Consider the following 18,328-nt stretch of genomic DNA (forward strand, 5'->3'; position numbering starts at 1 on the left):
GCCGCATCTATAGTGCCTCCAGAATAAGGCGCCCAACCTTATTCCTATACTATAGACCATTTAGATTGTTAACTCAGACTTGATCCATATTTATGTCTTTACATAAAGTTTGAGTCTCATGTAACAGTCTAGGATCCTTAGTTTATTGAATTTAGATCTATTAACAATATTTTATTGGATCAATAACTATTTATTGATTAAAACCTTCAATAACAACTTTATTGAATGATAAAAGTATATCCGGCATTTTCAAACTATGAGTTTTAGGACATAAAACCCAAAAGAGATTGAATATAAAAAGTAAGATTTTAATTAATAATTATTAATTTATTATATATTTGTAAAATTGGATTATTAGTAATATATATATATATATATATAATCTTGGGTCGGGTTGAGTTGACCCGGGATTTTCAATGGTCAACCCGAGACCCGACCAACCCAGTCGGGTTGGTAATTTTCCAACCCAACCCAACCCAACCCAATGTTAGATTCAACCCAACTCAACCCGGATTGGGTTGGGTTTGTCGGGTTGTCGGGTTCTTTAAATACCCCTAAGGATTACTAAACCAAAATTTATTTGTGACTTACTGGACTGACGTTCGATGCGTATACAAGGGACAGAGGAGAAAATAAAATAGTTTTGGCATAGGGAAGATGGAGAGGGAGGAAATAGAACGATATAACCTAGGGTTTTTTTTATATTTTTTTAACTAATTCTAAGTCCAACCCATCTTTTATTCTTTTTTTTTTAATTCCTTTTATCTTTCTTTTATTTTATTTTCTTAATATGCTTTATCTAATCCAATCTTACCTAATAAATATTATCTTTTTTTATAGAAAAGATAATAACAAATAACAAAAAAAACTAAATTAGAAAAAAAATCTCTACAGGAACGAAAATTTTAAAAAGATAATTCTCTAGTTTATTGGCTTGAATTACTAAAATATCATATATAAAAAAAATACAGGGTGTTACAATCTACCCACATTAAAGAACTTTCGTCCTCGAAAGTTGCTAATTTACTAGATAAGGCAGTATTCTTTATTGTTATATCACACTAATAAAACTTAACTCAACAATTACAACTCTAACCTAAACTTAATTTACCAACAAAGCATATATAAAAGAGTAAATCAAATCTAACACAAACAAGTATCAATGTAGGGTCTAAAAAAAAGAAAGAAATAAAGAAAGGTAGTGTACCTCTTACTAGGAATCTAACTCCTTCACTTCATGTCAGGTAATGATTAAAGTTTGTCATATTGCCGAGTCTACTTACGTAAGGTTGACTGGTTTACATTAGAGGGTTCTTTTGCATCAATTGGGGTGTTGTCCTCACGACAATTTATAGCAATGTGTCCTTCCTTGCCACATTTAAAACAAACTCTAGTTCCTAACAAACAACGCCCCCAATGACGTTTGTCGCAAGTACTGCATACTGGTATTTCATAGTTAGGGTCTTGCTGTCGATTAGATGGTTGTCTCTGAACTTGAGCTTGGTTCATTGTGGCAAAATTATCCTGAAATTGTTGTGGATTACAAGATGCTTGGTCGTACTTTCTTTTCCGTCCAGTGGAAGATCCTAGTTCGGAGGGCAGTTGGGGCTCACTTGTTGAACGATTATCAATCAATGCAGCTGCTCGAAGTGCTGTAGCATAATCTGGCAGGGAGAGAGCTACCACGAAACCTTGAATCTCATCCTTCAGGCCCATGATGAATCGTTCAGTCTTCTTGGCCTCTGTGTCTACTAGCTCAGGGGCAAAACGAGACAATTTTGTGAATTCCCTCTCAAACTCCTCCACTGATCTGTTACATTGCTTCAGGTTTAGAAACTCCACTTGTTTCCTGAATCGGGTGATCGCTAGGTAATACTGTAGGAAGAAAGCCTCCTTAAACTGCAACTATGTGACCGGGCCTCCACTAACATTGATGGACCTCTCTACAGACTCCCACCATAAAAGGGCAACATCTTTCAGCATGAAGACAACACACTGCACTTTTTGTTCCTCTAAACACCTCATATAACGAAAGATAGTCTCTATCGAGGATAACCAAGCCTCTACCAACGTCGGATCTACAAATAGTCTGTTAAAAGAGCAAGGGTCGTACTTCTTAAAATCTCGCAGATATTTAGCTTATATTGACATGCTCCCTCGATCTTAAGTTAGTTGAGCCATTTGGTTAGAGACAACAATTTGAACAAGTGTCTGTAGAGTCTCCATCACCAAGGACGCTATAGTAGGTTGTGCTTGTCCAGAAGTTTGACCCACTGGTGGATTCCCCGTTTGACTAGGAGGTTGAACCACTGATGGAATTCCCATCTAACCTGAAGTTTGGTTATTCACCATCAGCTCTATTGTCTCAGGGTCAACATCCTTATCTAGCTCATCCCGTCTCACAGACCTTCTTTTACGTGGAGGCATATTCTAATAACTACAACATTGTTCAGCTTAGTTTAACATCACACCATCAAACATCAAACATACCGCATGTTCATAACAATACAACATACTATTATATATTCTTTATGCCTGTTACACCTTTTTTTTCCTTATATAAAACAAAACTTGCTAAAACAGAAGACATACCTGGCGGTGACAAGGTGTTCGCGTGCTTGGCCATGGTGACACACTAATGCTTACAATGTAAGCAAGTCTACAAGACTAGTAAGTGGCTCTAATACCAACTGTAACTACCCAACTTTTTGAGACTTAAACTTTTAAGGGATGTTACTATATGCATGCTTTCAATATTTTAAAAAGCCTTTTAAAAATAAATGATAATAAATAAAACAAAATATAATCTCATAAAATAACTATATAAACTAAATTAAAAAAAAAAACTTTATTTCGGATCTCATAAATAGTTTACATAAAACATTATATTAAGATAAATGATTCATAATGCAAATAATAATTAAAAAAAACATGAAAATAAAGCGGAAGCAAAAACCCATGGCACAACCTGCAGACATCCTTGTCACACACCTTGTACGTATTTATTATTCCTTAAAAAAAAGATAAGTGGAAAGGGACGAGTATTAAAAATACCCAGTAAGTAACCCACTTAATGGGATCAAACATAGATACACATACAACATGAACATGTGAGACATAAATACTTATTCAGTCAAATTCTTTTCCTTGTCTTTTTCATTTTCTTTATTTTCCTTTTTGTCAAAGTGAGCAATTAACTCAACCTCACACAGACGAAACCAACTCCATTATGGTATAAAGGTGGGTTTCCTTGGAAATTCTACCCAAACTGATGGTAGTTGGCACCTAGTCAGCAGAGCAAAGTCTCACCCACCTAGGTCTTCAATTTCAGTCTAGTATGTGCATTGCAGTACGATTGTTGCCACAACTTTTATATATATATATATATATAAACAGTTTCACATTCAAGATCATGCTTGAGGTCCCATAATTAAACATTCTCTAATGCAGCACAATAATTTCACATAACATTCAATTCACAAACAACAATAAGCATGTAGTCATTCAAAACATCATATAAAAACTTCAACCTAGCCCTAAGGCATTCAGAAAGCAAAGCTACTTACCTCAATAACGATCCAAAATAATTATTGCTCAATCTATGAAATTTACTGGCCCAACCTAAATCAATATCCCAAAAATTAACTAAAATTAAAAAAAAAAACAATAAGATTCAATTGATAAAATTTAACACCTAGTATAAGGATTACCTAACCAAAATTTATTTGTGACTTACCGGACTGACGTTGGATGCGTGTGCGAGGGAGAGTGGAGAAAATAAAACAATTTTGGCAGAGGGAAAATAGAGAGAGAGGAAAGATAAGGATATAACCTAGGGCGTTATTATATTCTTTTTAACTAATTCTAAGCCCAACCCATCTTTTATTCCTTTTTTTTTTAATTCCTTTTATCTTTCTTTTATCCTTCTTTTATTTTCTTAATATGTTTTATTTAATCCAATCTTACCTAATAAATATTATCTTTTTTTTTAGAAAAGATAATAATAAATAACAAAAAGACTAAATTAGAAAAAAAAATCTTTAGGGGAACGAAAATTTTAAAAAGACAGTTCTCTAGTTTATTGGCTTAAACTACTAAAATATCATATATATATATATATATATATATATATAAAACGAACCGTTACACCCTAAAACGAAGAAGACTTCATTGGACCCAACAATAAATTTTGACCATTTTGAAGGCTAATGAAGAATCTACAAGGGTCAAGAAGAAGCGAGGAGCGGAGGAGAAGCTGAACGAGTGACAACACCCCAAAGACAAATCAAGTACACGAATGCCCCATCGCATGGCCACAAGTGCCCATGCCCTGCTAAATGCACGACAACACGCGCGCCCCCTACCTCGCTAACCTCACAGCACATGTTGCCTGCCACCTCGCGCCCTCACCTGTCGCTAGCGCGCACGCCACATTGCCTACCGCTGCGCTTGCATGCCCACACCGTCAGCGCTTCTACGCGTGCTCGCGCCCACGCCTTGCTAACCTCGCAAGCGCGTCCTGCTGTCGCCAGCGCTCATGCACGCCACCCTTGCTGTGCGCCCCACGCCCTATCCCCTACATCCCCATGTCGCCCCACGCGCGCGCTCACTTGTGCACACCACCGCCCACCATGTCACCCCCTTGGCACCAACCTTGTTCCTTGTCACCCACTATTGGAACAATTTAGGAATATATTCTCCTAATTTGTTTGAAGAACAATTGAGGAATGATTTTGGTTTTTATTCTATTTGTAATTTTATGAAATTTTTTCATTATTTAGTAATTTATCATTTTTTATTTTATTTTTTATTTTGTTATTTCCTTTGTAAAGGTCATGGGCCTTAGTTGTTCCCCTTTATTTGAAATCATCTTGGAATGATCAATAAAGTTGTGAGAGTGTTGAATTCCTTTGTGTGGTTGAACTTAGGTTTTCATATTTTACCCTCGAAGCATGCTTGTTTGATTAGTCATCAGACTCGTTGATTGTTTCCGACCTCGAGCATAGTGAGTATTCTGTCTGCTCAAGGTAACAACTGCAAAGGTAATCCATCTAACTCTTAGCATTTTGGGTTGAAACCAATTATAGGATTGAGTTCAAGTGGCTTGTGCCTCGAGTAGTCCAATACGCTTGGGTTGTTGCGTATCACTTCATCTCATAATTTCTCACTTAGTCTCATAATCTCAATTCTTTTTTCAATTTTATTCATAATTTTGTTCACAATGCAAATCAAAATTATATGAGATTCTTATTTAATCCAAATTTAATTTATTACATGCTTCTTTATTTTTTTTAAATTTAACTTATATTATTGCCACTTTCATCTGAATTGCACTGTGATTAAATTTTAATTATCTATGTATTCTCTATAATTCTATCATTTTTGTTTATTTTTAAATTGATGTCAAAACATTTAATATTTAAACTCAATGAAAAGTATATTCATTCAAATTTGAAATCGTAAAAAAAATACGGGCCAAAAATTTTAAACCACGTGAAAATGCATGTGATTCTAACTAGTGTTTGAAAATGTTTATCAACAAATCTCAATCAAGATTCGAAAGGTTGATATCGTCGAAATGTTGAGGTCTCAATTTTATGGATGTCGACGGAAATTTCGGGTGAATCATAAAAATCATGAAAATTATTGAAAATTATTTGGAAAAAAGAAAACTTTAGTTGTCGCTAAATTAAATTAAAATTTACCATTTTAATTCTCATATATAGAAATATAAGTAATATATGTAAATATCAATGTTTTGGAAATTTACAAAAAAAGTTATGAAAGCCACAGAGGATATTAATAAAAATTGATTGAATTAATAAATGAAACATTAATTATATAACTTAATTAAGCTATAGTTTATAATTGAGTCATTTTTATCATATTTACAAAATATTAATAATGTTTATGTGTTAATATTGATGTCCACGAAAATTTTGATAAGGATCATGAAGATTAATGAAAATTGTTTAAAATAGTAAATAAGACATTGATTAGGACTTATTATACTATGTGGCTTTGTCGGACCCCACTCACCTGCTAGTATAGAACTCTCATCCTATGATTAACGGTAGAAAGTTCAGAATTTTTAAACCTAAAATATGGGCTGCCGCCACTGCCCATTACTAGTCACTAACCAAAGTAATACGGGTCTCTAACGCTCAGTGGAAGGTTGCAATAGATTCTAAACGTTTGGCACTGATCCATAACACTATGACCTTGATTCATCCTCCACAGTTCACAATGTATTTGGTTGCAAGTGGGTCTTTGGGATCGAGTGAACCTCCCTTGGGTCCATTCAAAGGTACAAAGCATGTCCTATCGCCAAGAGATTCCACCACATCCTGTTGATGGTTATTTCAAAACCTTTCATCGATTTGTTAAGACTTTCGCCATACACATTGTTATATTCCTAACCGTTTCTTCTTGGTGGCAACTTAGACAACTTTACTTTAATCATGCCTTTCTGAATGACACCCTAAAAGGTGTTTACATGGTTCAACCACCAGGCTTTGAACATTCCACATTTCCTAGTCGCATCTGCAAACTAAATAAGACAATATATGACCTCAAATAGGCACCATGGGCATTGAATGATGAGTTTTAAAGTCTCTGTTATTATCCTGAGGCTTCAAACACTATAAATCTAATGTCTCTCTCTACTCTGACTCTATAATTATTCTCCTTCTCATCTATGTTGATGACACTATTTTCATAGGAAATGACATCACATTCATTGATAAGTTCATTTGCATGCTAGACAATCGATTTGTCCGCAAGGATCTCGATCAATTAAGCTACTTCCTCGACATTCAAATTGACCACTTGCTATGGGTCTCTTACTTAGTTAAGCAAATTATATTGACGATATACTCTCTAAACTGAATTTGCAACACCTACAACACCTAACTGAGCCGTTAGCATTAATGATCGCAATTCTTTTGCTACACACTGTGTTTTCTTGGTGACTCATTGATATCCTAACCTTTGAAGAAGCGGAAGGATATTTTCGGTCCAGCAGTGAGTTTGAATATCGGGCTCTGGCCCATGCCTCAGCTGAAATCACTTGGGTTTGACAGCTTCTTCAATAGATTGACTTTCCTCTTTCCACTACACTAGTACTTTGGTGTGATAATCTCAGAGCTGGTGCCTTAGGCTCTCACCCATGTTTCATGTGCGCACCAAACACATTGAGATCAATATTCATTATGTATGTGACTAGGTCCTTAATAACCACCTTGATGTTCGATATGTTCCCCCTGCCAATCAAGCCGTTGACTACCTCACCAAACCTCTTGTCAACTCTCAATTTGTGTATATGTGTTCTAAACTCAAGCTAGTTTTCTCACCTTCCCATGTGCGGGGATGTTATAAAGTGCAAGTAAGTCGACCAAGTTGGTTTTCGAACAACTCCATAATCTTTTCAAAGTTCAAATTGATATTGTTAATATTTGTGTCACTACTATTTTACGAATTCATCAATCTATTTTATTTCTAACTTTTGTTGTCTCACCCCTATATTTAAAGGTGAGAGCCTACTGTGTTCAAACAGAGAAATCAAATCAAAAGTTCTTCTTGAATTACTTTCTTTTTTGCTAATTGCTTTCTTGACATTTTTTTATAATTATTTTCTAAGGATCGGAGACTAAATTGTCACTTTTTAGATGTAACGCCCCGCGTTCTCGGGTATGTTTAATTTAAGATATCATTAGTGCCTTTGGATTTTGCCGAAGCTGATAATTTTAATTGTTGGATTTTATAATTTTGGAGTTCTGATGTTGGTTAAATTAGAATTTAGTTTAATTCTGTTGGATTAGGATAACTCAAGTTCTCGATCAGTGCAGGAGATTTCTTTATTTAAATCTTAAACCCATGGTTTTGGGACTCTTAATTTCTACTTACTGGATTATTATTCTTGGGTTTTAGAGTTTAAATTAACTATTTTATTTCGGATTGTTGTGGGTTTATTCGATTTCTAAAATGAAATTTTGGACTTGTTCTTTTGGGACTTTGTGTTACTCATTTGGGACTTTGGGGATTGAGCTATAAGTTTTAAAACAAATTAAAGGAAAAGGAATTAAATCAAGTTAAAACGAAAATAAAAAATAAAAAGGGGAAAACACATCTAGGGCACCATCTCATCTCTTCCTCTTCTTTCCCCTTCCTTTGTTTCTCCAGCGGCCAGCCCCCCCCCCTCGAGTTTCTGTTCTTCTCTGGTGACCACGCTCTAGCAGCAGCATCGACGGTGAGCAGCCGGCGGCGGTTCACAATAACCACAACGACGGTGGCCTGTAGTGGTGGACGTCGACGCGATTTCCTATCGGCGACACCTTCGACTGATCGATCAAACCCATAGCAGCAGCAAAACCGCGTTGGTGTTCCTCGAGTAGCAGCAGCATCGATCCTCGACAACGTTACAACAGCGGCGGTGCGATTTCCCGACAAAAATGGCGGCGCGACGAGTTATGCAGCAACCACAGCCTTCCTCGGTGTTTTCTTTGGCGTTTTCCTTCGTGGGTGTCAACATTCGAGCAAACCCGACAGTTCGGCTTAGATCCTGCAAGCAGAGGCAGCGAGTGACTCTCCCTACAACAACCTGTGACATTTTGACAACGACCCTCGGCGTTGGGTGTATTCAATGACCCCAAACAACATAGATCCGTGAAGCCCAGCAAGTTCCTGTGACGTTCTTCCTTGTTTCGGTAATTTTCAGCATTACCCATCGCTTTTTGACATCGGTTCAGCAAGCCTAAGGCCATTCGAAGTCGAATTTTGGAGCCAAAAAATCCTCGGCGTCGACCCACTCCTAACCCAAGAGGTTTTATGGTGAGATAATGGGTAACAGATCATCTAAACTTAGTTCGATGCAAATTAAGTGTTTATAAAGTGAACTCTAACCCAAGTTTGATTGTTTTCTCTGGATTTAGGAACCTTGCGGCGAGCTCAGTACCACGTTAGGATCTTGGTTGTAAGTAGCACCAAGGGGCGGGTGTGTGAGTTAATAGGTGTTATTGAGATGGTTTCGTACTTAACTTTGCTATACTTAAATATCTCATGTATTTAGAATTTGTTGGGCATCATTTGAGGACTTCTAGTTGTTATCGTGGGGTTGCATTCTTGTTGTTTCTTTTTTTCTTTTCCTTTTATATATTAGGAAAATATTTTGTATCATGATTATTGGATGTGCCTTGAAAGTTGCTACTCGGTATGGTTGGAAGTGATTAAGCTTTGATGTTTGAAAGCATGTCTTGGGATTGAAAATTCACGTGATAGTTTTATGTTATTTAGTTTATGTTTGCTTAGTTGGAAGATTTTCTTTGTTTTGTACGATGAAGAGCATGTTGGATAATTGTGTGTTGATTAGATGTGTGAATGGCTTGTTGATGCATTTGAAAGATTGGTTGGGGTTGCTGAATAGATGGAACGGACTGGTAGTAGCGGTTTGTTATCGTATGTTTTGTCTATAGTGATAACGTAACTAGTCATTTGGTTGTTCGTACTTGATATTGTGGGTGACTTGGGAATGATGTGATTGAATCTTAACAGAGGACCATGATTGGGATTGGTGGCCTATCGGGTAATGAAAAGTAAGTAGACAAGGAGCGTGTGCTTGCGTTATTGTATATTAACTGATTTCCTTGGTGCTGTTTATGATCTTTAATATTGAAATCTGATACGTTATTGTGCTAGATAACTCTCGCTTGTGTTAACCTGTATGCTTGGCGTAGTGTTGAATGTTCGTCGGTGATAATGACGGAGTTTTGTTTTGTTTAGCTACTGAGAATGGTTGTGGAAATGATGTGTGTTTACTAAGGATGCTCGTTAAAATGGAATTATTGCGATTATGTTTTCTTTATGATGTGAGCGTGCTGATTGTATATATATATATATATATATATATATATATATATATATATATAAACGTTTCTTTATGATGTGAGCGTGCTGGTTGAATGTATATATATAAATGTTCCTTTATGATGTGAGCGTGCTGGTTCGAGTCATATTATTTTCTTAGGAGATGTGGGTGTAATAGGAACATGTTTTCGGACCCGGTGCGCAGGTTAGGGGTGTTGTGGAGTTGGTTATGATAAGGAATGTTGGATTATTGTGGTAAGTGAATGGGTGAGTGTCAGGGCCTCGGGTATAAATGGTCGGGGGCTGATACGTCACTAATTGGGTATTGAGGTCTCGGGTATAAATGGTCGAGGGTCGATACGCCAATATTGGATAAAGATGAGCGTCGAGGCCTCAAGTATAAATGGTCGATGGTCGATGCGAGGAGTCTTTCGAAAGGAGAACTATTGGGGCTTTGGGTAAAAATGGTCAAGGGCCAATAGATTGTAAAGACATCGAGGCCTCGGGTATAAATGGTCGAGGGTCGATGCGAGGAGTCTCTTAAAAGGAAACTATTGGGGCCTTGGGTAAAAATGGTCAAGGGCCAATAGATTGTAAAGACATCGAGGCTTGGGGATAAGTGGCTGAGGTTGATGTAGTAGTATCGGGGCTCTGGGTAAAAATGGTCAGGGGCCGACACTACCAAACAAAGTAGCCTTGGAAAGCTTGAATAGCTGAGGTGAACATAGATGTACTTGAGGTGTTAGGGAGCCAAGTGGACGGTAGTTGATTTTACATGGTTGTGGTTAGCACCGGGACTTATAGAGTATGTCTATGGTTGATTGTATGATGTAATGATACAGCATGACTATGTATGTGTTCTTTATGGCTTTTGAGCATGATGTTTGTGTGTGATAGGTGAGGGCTACTTACGGAGTATATTTTATATACTCACCCCCCCCCCCCTCTAAAATTGTTGTTTTCAGGCGGAGAGTTTGTTGGCGACCATGGCGATGACGTGGAGGAGACATGACAAGAGAAAGCCTCTTCTTTCTGGTCTACATCAAGTGCATTGAATGCCCCACAATCTGAATCAAAGAGGATGGGTCAAGGAGAAGTTCGGGACGAAACCTGAGTGGATCTGCGGCAAAGCGGAGCCTCCGGGGTATGGCGGCTTGTGTTGTGCCATCATTTCGGATTCCCGGCCTATTTCGGCACTAGTTAAATGGGGTGAATCACCCAGATCTTGAATCAACTAGTAGATCATCAAATCAACACAGGGACCCAATGCATTCTCCGGATGAGTTAGGAGCTGGGGCAGCCCGCGCGCGATCCATACCAATCCTACACTCCTTTCTCCTATTCTTTCTTTGTCACTTCTTGGAAATCACGAAGAGGATTCCCGGACTGGACTGAGCGGGAGGGGAGCTGCAGTCGGTATTGGAAACGTGTTCAGTTCTTTGATCCATTCCGTGGCGCGAAATCCATCATTGGCTAAACAATCATTTGGTTATGCCATTTTGGGCTTTGCTCTACCCGAAGCTATTGCATCCTTTGCCCCCATAGGCTGCGTAGTTATCTTCGTTTAGGTTAGGTTTAGATGATTTAGGCAATATTGTTTTAGCAATAGACTACTTGTCCTATTTGATTGTTGGGAGTTTCCCACCTATTGTTTACCTTGACTCGGGATAGGTGTTTCATTTATTTTTCTTCCATTCATTGAGTTCGTTTAGTTGGAATAATGGATTTGCCTTGTGGTGTTGTCCACGGAGGACGTTTGGATGAGAATTTATAGAATTGATGTTTTATTTTTGTTTTAATTTTGATGTATTGAATAGAGTTGGAGCTTTATTTTATATAAATATTTCACAGGGAGTTGTTTATCTCGGGTTTAGAGATAATATTTGACAGGGGGTTTAATTAACGTTGATTACGCTTGTTTACATGCGTAAAAAGAACGTTTTAGATGCTGTTTTTACAATGTTTCAGCTTTGTTTCGGATTTTTCGCGATCGTTTGAGTTTCAATTCATGCAAAATTCATATATTATGGTTTGTGGTTGGCTTATATTGTATTTATGACATTTTAGGACCATTTGGGAGTGCGAATTAATCAAAAGAAGCAAAAAGACGGAAAAACTTACATGGGAGGCGCCAGACGCCTGGGAAGCCTGCAGAAAAACAGGTTTCCTTCCAACTTTGCCCTTAATGAAACGCGTCTTCCAATGCATTTTGGTGGTTCCAACCGATGCATACGTGTAGAAGAAGTGTTCCACTATCAGTTTGAGCACGATTTGGTCAGTCAAAAGAGTTGGAAATGGGTGATTCACCATCGTTTTAGGACCTACCTAACCAATTCTGCACAGCTATAAATTCCAGCAACTTCTCCACCAAAATCATCAAGCCTTGCTTCCTTCTCTTGATCATTTTTAGTGTTTCTTTGTTGCTTTCTAAGTACTTTTGAGTTGCTTTCATTAGTTACTTTTGGTTTTTAAATCCCGAGCACTTTACATTCCTTTATTGAGCTTTGTTTTGTTTCCATTTGTACTTAGTCATTTTCTACTTATTCAAATATATAAAAATCCAGCACTTTGCTTATCTTCCCTTTGCCTTTACTTTATTTTTAGTTAAGAGAGTTGTGTTTTTGGAGGAAAGAGCACGTGACACTCCCCCTTGCTTGAAAGAGAAGGGCGAAGCTCTCAATCCCGATAAAAACTCTCCGTTAGTTAACTTTTGTTTTTCACACATGCATTCCACATTCAACCATTTTACTTGCTGTATTTTCTTCAATATGTCTTTCTAAATTCCCGTCTCTAGCCCGGTTATGGATAGTTAGCCTTTTATGTCTAAAAAGGGTTGCTAAGAAGAAGTGTTTTTGCTTTCCATTCATTGCTCAACATGTTTTCCCAAAAAGTTAGGATTTAGAGAAGGCCACTGTAAGTCTTAACAAGTCAATACTGAAAAGGTTGCTTATTTGCATTGTTGAGTGGTTAAACCGAGGAGAGGAGCGCCTTAGACATAAGGGTTCCGCTTAAGTAGCCTAGACATAGGACCTTAACCCGAGGTTGCGACTATTTCCATCCTAAAACTAAGATATATCTCATAATAGACATATTAGGGAATGTCTTAGGACTTTGAACTTGCTTAGACATAAGTCAAGTGAGAAGCGTAGTCGTTGGTTTCTAAAGTAAAATGCATATTGTCCTTAGCATGTCCTTGATTCGTTGTTGGCTAACTTGAAGTAATTCGGGCTAGGTTTTATCATTCTAAGTCCAAATCCCAAATCCAAACCATTATTTGTGACCACTTCCCATTTTACAAGAATCACTCATTCCAACATTCACTATTCTTTAAAACTTTAGAGTTTGGAAATTGTTTAGAAGTCCTTGAGGATCGATACTTGGATACTCCATCCATTTTATATTTACTCTGATAGGTGTGCGCTTGCATCTATATAATTGTTACCACGCTTAGCGCGTGCGTTCAGCATAAACGCCCAGTCAAGTTTTTGGCGCCGTTGCCGGGGACTTTAGTTTTAAAATTTATTTTCAAATTCTTTTAGTTTTTATTTTTGTGAATTGTTGTTGGGTGTAATTTCCATCCACCGTTTTTGTTCTATATTTTTGGTCGTTTATCTCACAAGGGTAAGTTAAAGTGCATGAGCACAAGATCTTTTCTTCTACCCCTTGACCCTGACATTGAGCGGACCCTTCGAAAAACTCGAAAGGAGCAAAGACTTCGAAAACAACTAGAAAAGCAAAAAGAGAGAGAAGGTGAAATCAGTCCTGAAAGTGAGGTAGAGAGTACGAGCACATCAATGGCAGATATTCCACCTCGTGATCCGGTTGATCCACCTGCTGTTAACGGTAATATGAGGGATCATGCGAGAAATGATGAATTCAACCATATCCAGATGGCGGACAACAGAGACGTGGCAATGCGAGAATATGCCGCCACGGCTTTTCAGAACTTTGATTCAGGGATAGTCAACCCTATTCCAGCCCACGCAAACTTTGAGCTTAAACCAATGATGTTCCAAATGTTGCAGACAATTGGACATTTTGGAGGGCAGGAACATGAGGATCCACATGATCATCTGAAATCATTCATTCAAATTGCAAATGCATTTCGATTACCTGGTATAACAGACGATGCTCTGAGACTAACACTTTTTCCATTTTCTTTGAAGGACCAAGCTAGAGCATGGCTCAATGCATTTCCATCGGGATCCATCACCACATGGGGGTCGTTAGTGGAGAAGTTCTTAACAAAATTCTTCCCACCTACTCGCCACGCTGATATCAGAGAGGAGATCATCTCCTTTAGACAGTATGATCGTGAACCTGTTCACGAGGCGTGGGAGAGATTTAAAGAACTAATCAGGAAATGTCCGAACCATGGCTTGCCGGCATGCATCCAGATAGAACATTTCTTTAGAGGTTTAGATCATCCTACTAAGATGATGCTAAACAATGCCGCCAACGGAGCCTTTACAAAGAAGACATTCAACGAGATAGTTGACATCCTAAATGACTTAGCTTCACACAACGAACTATGGTGTTCGCAAAGATCTAGGGCAGCACCAAAGAAGCAAGATCCAGCTGGAGTTTTGGCTCTGGACATTGCGACCTCGATGCAAAAAGAGATGGTTACAATGAACCAGAGGCTGAAAGAGATGGCATTGGGAATAAAAAATCCATTAGCCACGCCAATACAACCTGTGCAGTCGGATTATTGCACTCCTGCCCCTGTTTGCCAAGTCAACGATCTCATTTGTTCATTTTGCAGTGAAAACCATATTTATGATAATTGTCCACATAACCCTGCTTCCGTTTTTTATGTAGGACATGGGAACAATAGGAACTTTAACCCATATTCGAACACCTACAACCCAGGTTGGAGGCACCACCCTAATTTCTCATGGGGAGGACAAGGAGGTTCGAGCGGTTTTAATCAAGGGCAGAGCCAGCAGAACAAGCAGTCCTATGTTCCACCTACACAGCAATACATCCCACCACCGCAACAGCAGTACAATCAGAGAACACAGACTCCACCAGTTCAAAATAACAACTCAAATCTTGAGAATATGATGAAGGAGTACATGGCCCGAACCGACGCAGTGATACAATCCCAAGCGGCATCAATGAGGAATTTCGAGACCCAATTGGGACAGCTCGCCAATGAATTGAAGAATAGACCACAAGGTTCTTTTCCAGGCCATACTGAATTACCAAAACGAGAAGGGAAAGAACAGTGCAAAGCTGTCACCCTCAGGAGTGGACTGGCATATGATGGACCAACAATGCCAACAACAGATGTACAGATTCCGTCCACTGAACCAACTGTAAGGATACCAGAAAATCCAACAACACCAGAAAAAGAAAATATTAGAAAAGGTAATGAGGACACCCCGAGTGTTCCTCCACAGGTACAACCTTCTTTTACCCCTACTCCCCCGTTTCCACAAAGATTAGTTAAGAAAACTAATGATTCCCAGTTTAGAAAATTTTTAGATATTTTAAAACAACTGCATATAAATATACCATTAGTAGATGCTCTAGAACATATGGCAAATTATGCTAAGTTTTTGAAAGATATAGTTTCTAGGAAGAAAAAAATAGGAGAGCATGAACTGGTAGCCATGACAAAATGTAGTAGTGAAGCTGTAGGCAGCCCGCTACCCATGAAATGTAATGATCCTGGCAGTTTTACCATTCCATGTTCCATAGGAGGAAAAAACTTAGGTAGGGCATTATGTGATCTAGGCGCTAGCATTAATCTTATGCCATTATCAGTTTTCAAATCTTTAGGCATAGGAGAAGCTAGACCTACTACGGTTACCCTCCAACTAGCAGATAGATCTATGATAAGACCTGAGGGAAAGATAGAAGATGTTTTAGTCCAGGTGGACAAATTCATTTTCCCTGCGGACTTTATCATTCTAGATTGCGAGGCAGACTTAGACGTTCCCATTATTTTGGGAAGACCATTTCTAGCCACTGGGGATACAGTTTTTAATGTGAGGAAGGGAGAAATTACTATGAGGGTAAATAATGAAGAAGTTAAATTTAACGTTCTAGACGCCATGAAATTACCAGGAGACTTTGAAGAGTGCTCTGCTATAAATAGCTTGAATCCTATTATGTTTGATGAGTTTTATGACTTATTAGTTACAGAGATTGAAGAAGAGCTTGATAAGATAGCAGAAGGACCAGAAGATGTGGCTAATCCTGTTGAAAAAATACAAAAAGAAGAATGCAAGTCGTTACTTCCGTCCATAGTGGAACCACCCACGTTGGAGCAGAAGCCATTGCCGTCGCATTTGAAATATGCGTATCTAGGGGATAACGACACTTTACCAGTTATTATAGCTTCCAATTTATCACCTACTAATGAATATTCTTTATTGCAGATTTTGGAGAAGCACAAAAAGGCCATTGGATGGACGATAGCAGATATCCGAGGGATAAGCCCGGCCTTTTGCATGCACAAAATTCTATTGGAAGAAGATGCTAAGAACTCTATTGAGAGTCAAAGGCGGTTGAACCCGAAGATGAAAGAGGTTGTAAGGAAAGAAATTCTCAAATGGCTTGACGCCGGTGTTATATACCCAATATCCGACAGCAGCTGGGTAAGCCCAGTACAGTGTGTACCAAAGAAAGGGGGTATAACCGTGGTGGCCAACGAGGAGAATGAGCTCATCTCAACCCGAACTGTGAGTGGGTGGAGAGTTTGCATTGATTATCGCAAACTCAACAAGGTAACGAAGAAAGACCATTTTCCTCTCCCATTTATTGACCAGATGCTCGAGCGTCTGGCAGGTAAGGATTTCTATTGTTTTTTAGATGGATATTCGGGTTATAATCAAATTACTATTGCTCCAGAAGACCAAGAGAAGACAACATTTACGTGTCCGTATGGTACGTTCGCTTTTAGGCGAATGCCCTTTGGACTATGCAATGCACCCGCGACTTTTCAGAGGTGTATGATGGCCATCTTCTCTGACATGGTAGAAAATATTCTAGAAGTTTTTATGGATGACTTTTCTGTTTTTTGAAATTCTTTCGACGCTTGTTTAGTTAATTTGGAGAGAGTATTGGAGAGATGTGAACAAACAAACCTAGTCCTAAATTGGGAGAAGTGTCATTTCATGGTACAAGAGGGTATTGTTTTGGGTCACAAAATTTCCAAGCAAGGAATAGAGGTAGACCACGCTAAGATAGACATCATTTCAAAGCTACCTCCTCCTACAAATGTCAAAGGGATTAGAAGTTTTTTAGGGCATGGGGGATTTTACCGCCGCTTTATAAAAGACTTTGCTAAAATTTCTAAACCCTTGTGTCAATTGTTAGAACATGATAGACCATTTGTTTTTGATGATGACTGTTTAAAATCATTTGAAATGTTGAAAGTTGCTCTAAGTTCAGCCCCTATAATTATCGAACCTAATTGGGATTTACTTTTTGAGCTCATGTGTGATGCCAGTGATTATGCAATAGGAGCCATGTTAGGACAACGTAAAAACAAGATCTTGCATCCTGTGTATTATGCTAGTAAGACTCTGACCGGTGCACAACTCAATTACACTACTACTGAAAAGGAACTGTTAGCAGTTGTGTTCGCCTTTGATAAGTTTAGGTCTTACTTGATAGGCACAAAAGTCATTGTTTTTACTGACCATTCTGCTTTAAAATATTTATTTGCTAAAAAAGATGCTAAACCACGTTTGATACGGTGGATTTTGTTACTTCAAGAGTTTGATATTGAAGTTAGGGACAGGAAGGGTACTGAAAACCAAGTTGCTGATCACCTGTCTAGATTGGAATCCCCGCTCTGTGATGATGGAACTGTTATACGTGAACAGTTTATTGACGAGCAACTCTTGCGAGTTGATTCAGTTCCGTGGTATGCCGATATAGCAAATTATTTGGTAAGTCGAATAGTTCCTTATGAGTTCAACAAGCAACAGGTAAATAAATTTCTAAATGAAGTTCGATGTTATTGTTGGGATGAGCCTTTTTTATATAAGCTAGGACCTGACAATATCTTACGCAGGTGTGTCGCAGAAGAAGAGCACGAGGCGATATTAGACGCTTGTCATATGTCTCCATATGGAGGACATTTTGCAGGACACAAAACCGCAGCCAAAGTTTTGCAAAGTGGGTTCTTTTGGCCCACTCTGTTCAAAGATGCACATAAGTTTGCCCAGGTTTGTGACAAATGCCAACGGACAGGTAATATATCTAAACGCCACGAAATGCCTCAAACCCCGATCCTGGAGATTGAAATATTTGATGTGTGGGGTATAGATTTTATGGGTCCATTTCCATCTTCTAATGGTAAGCTTTATATATTGTTAGCAGTAGATTATGTTTCGAAATGGATAGAAGCCATTGCAACTGCTACCAATGATTCCAAAGTTGTCATTTGTTTTCTGCAAAAGCACATCTTTACGCGTTATGGAACCCCGCGTTGTCTGATAAGCGATGG

The 18,328-nt window shown here is 38.4% G+C and overlaps 1 non-coding gene and 1 pseudogene across 1 annotated transcript; both read right to left on the reverse strand.

Annotated features, from left to right (window-relative positions):
• Positions 1-1,275: 1,275 nt before the first annotated feature.
• LOC148208658 (uncharacterized) lies at positions 1,276-2,427 on the reverse strand (annotated as a pseudogene).
• An 11,708-nt stretch (positions 2,428-14,135) lies between these two features.
• Positions 14,136-14,242, reverse strand: LOC148208659 (small nucleolar RNA R71). Its single transcript, XR_015788640.1, has one exon. It is a non-coding gene; the product is annotated as a small nucleolar RNA R71 (small nucleolar RNA).
• Positions 14,243-18,328: the final 4,086 nt, after the last annotated feature.

This window comes from Momordica charantia, assembly GCF_013281855.1.
Source record: "Momordica charantia cultivar OHB3-1 chromosome 10 unlocalized genomic scaffold, Mcharantia_2.0 BLBB01000010.1, whole genome shotgun sequence".
Taxonomy (NCBI): Eukaryota; Viridiplantae; Streptophyta; class Magnoliopsida; order Cucurbitales; family Cucurbitaceae; genus Momordica; species Momordica charantia.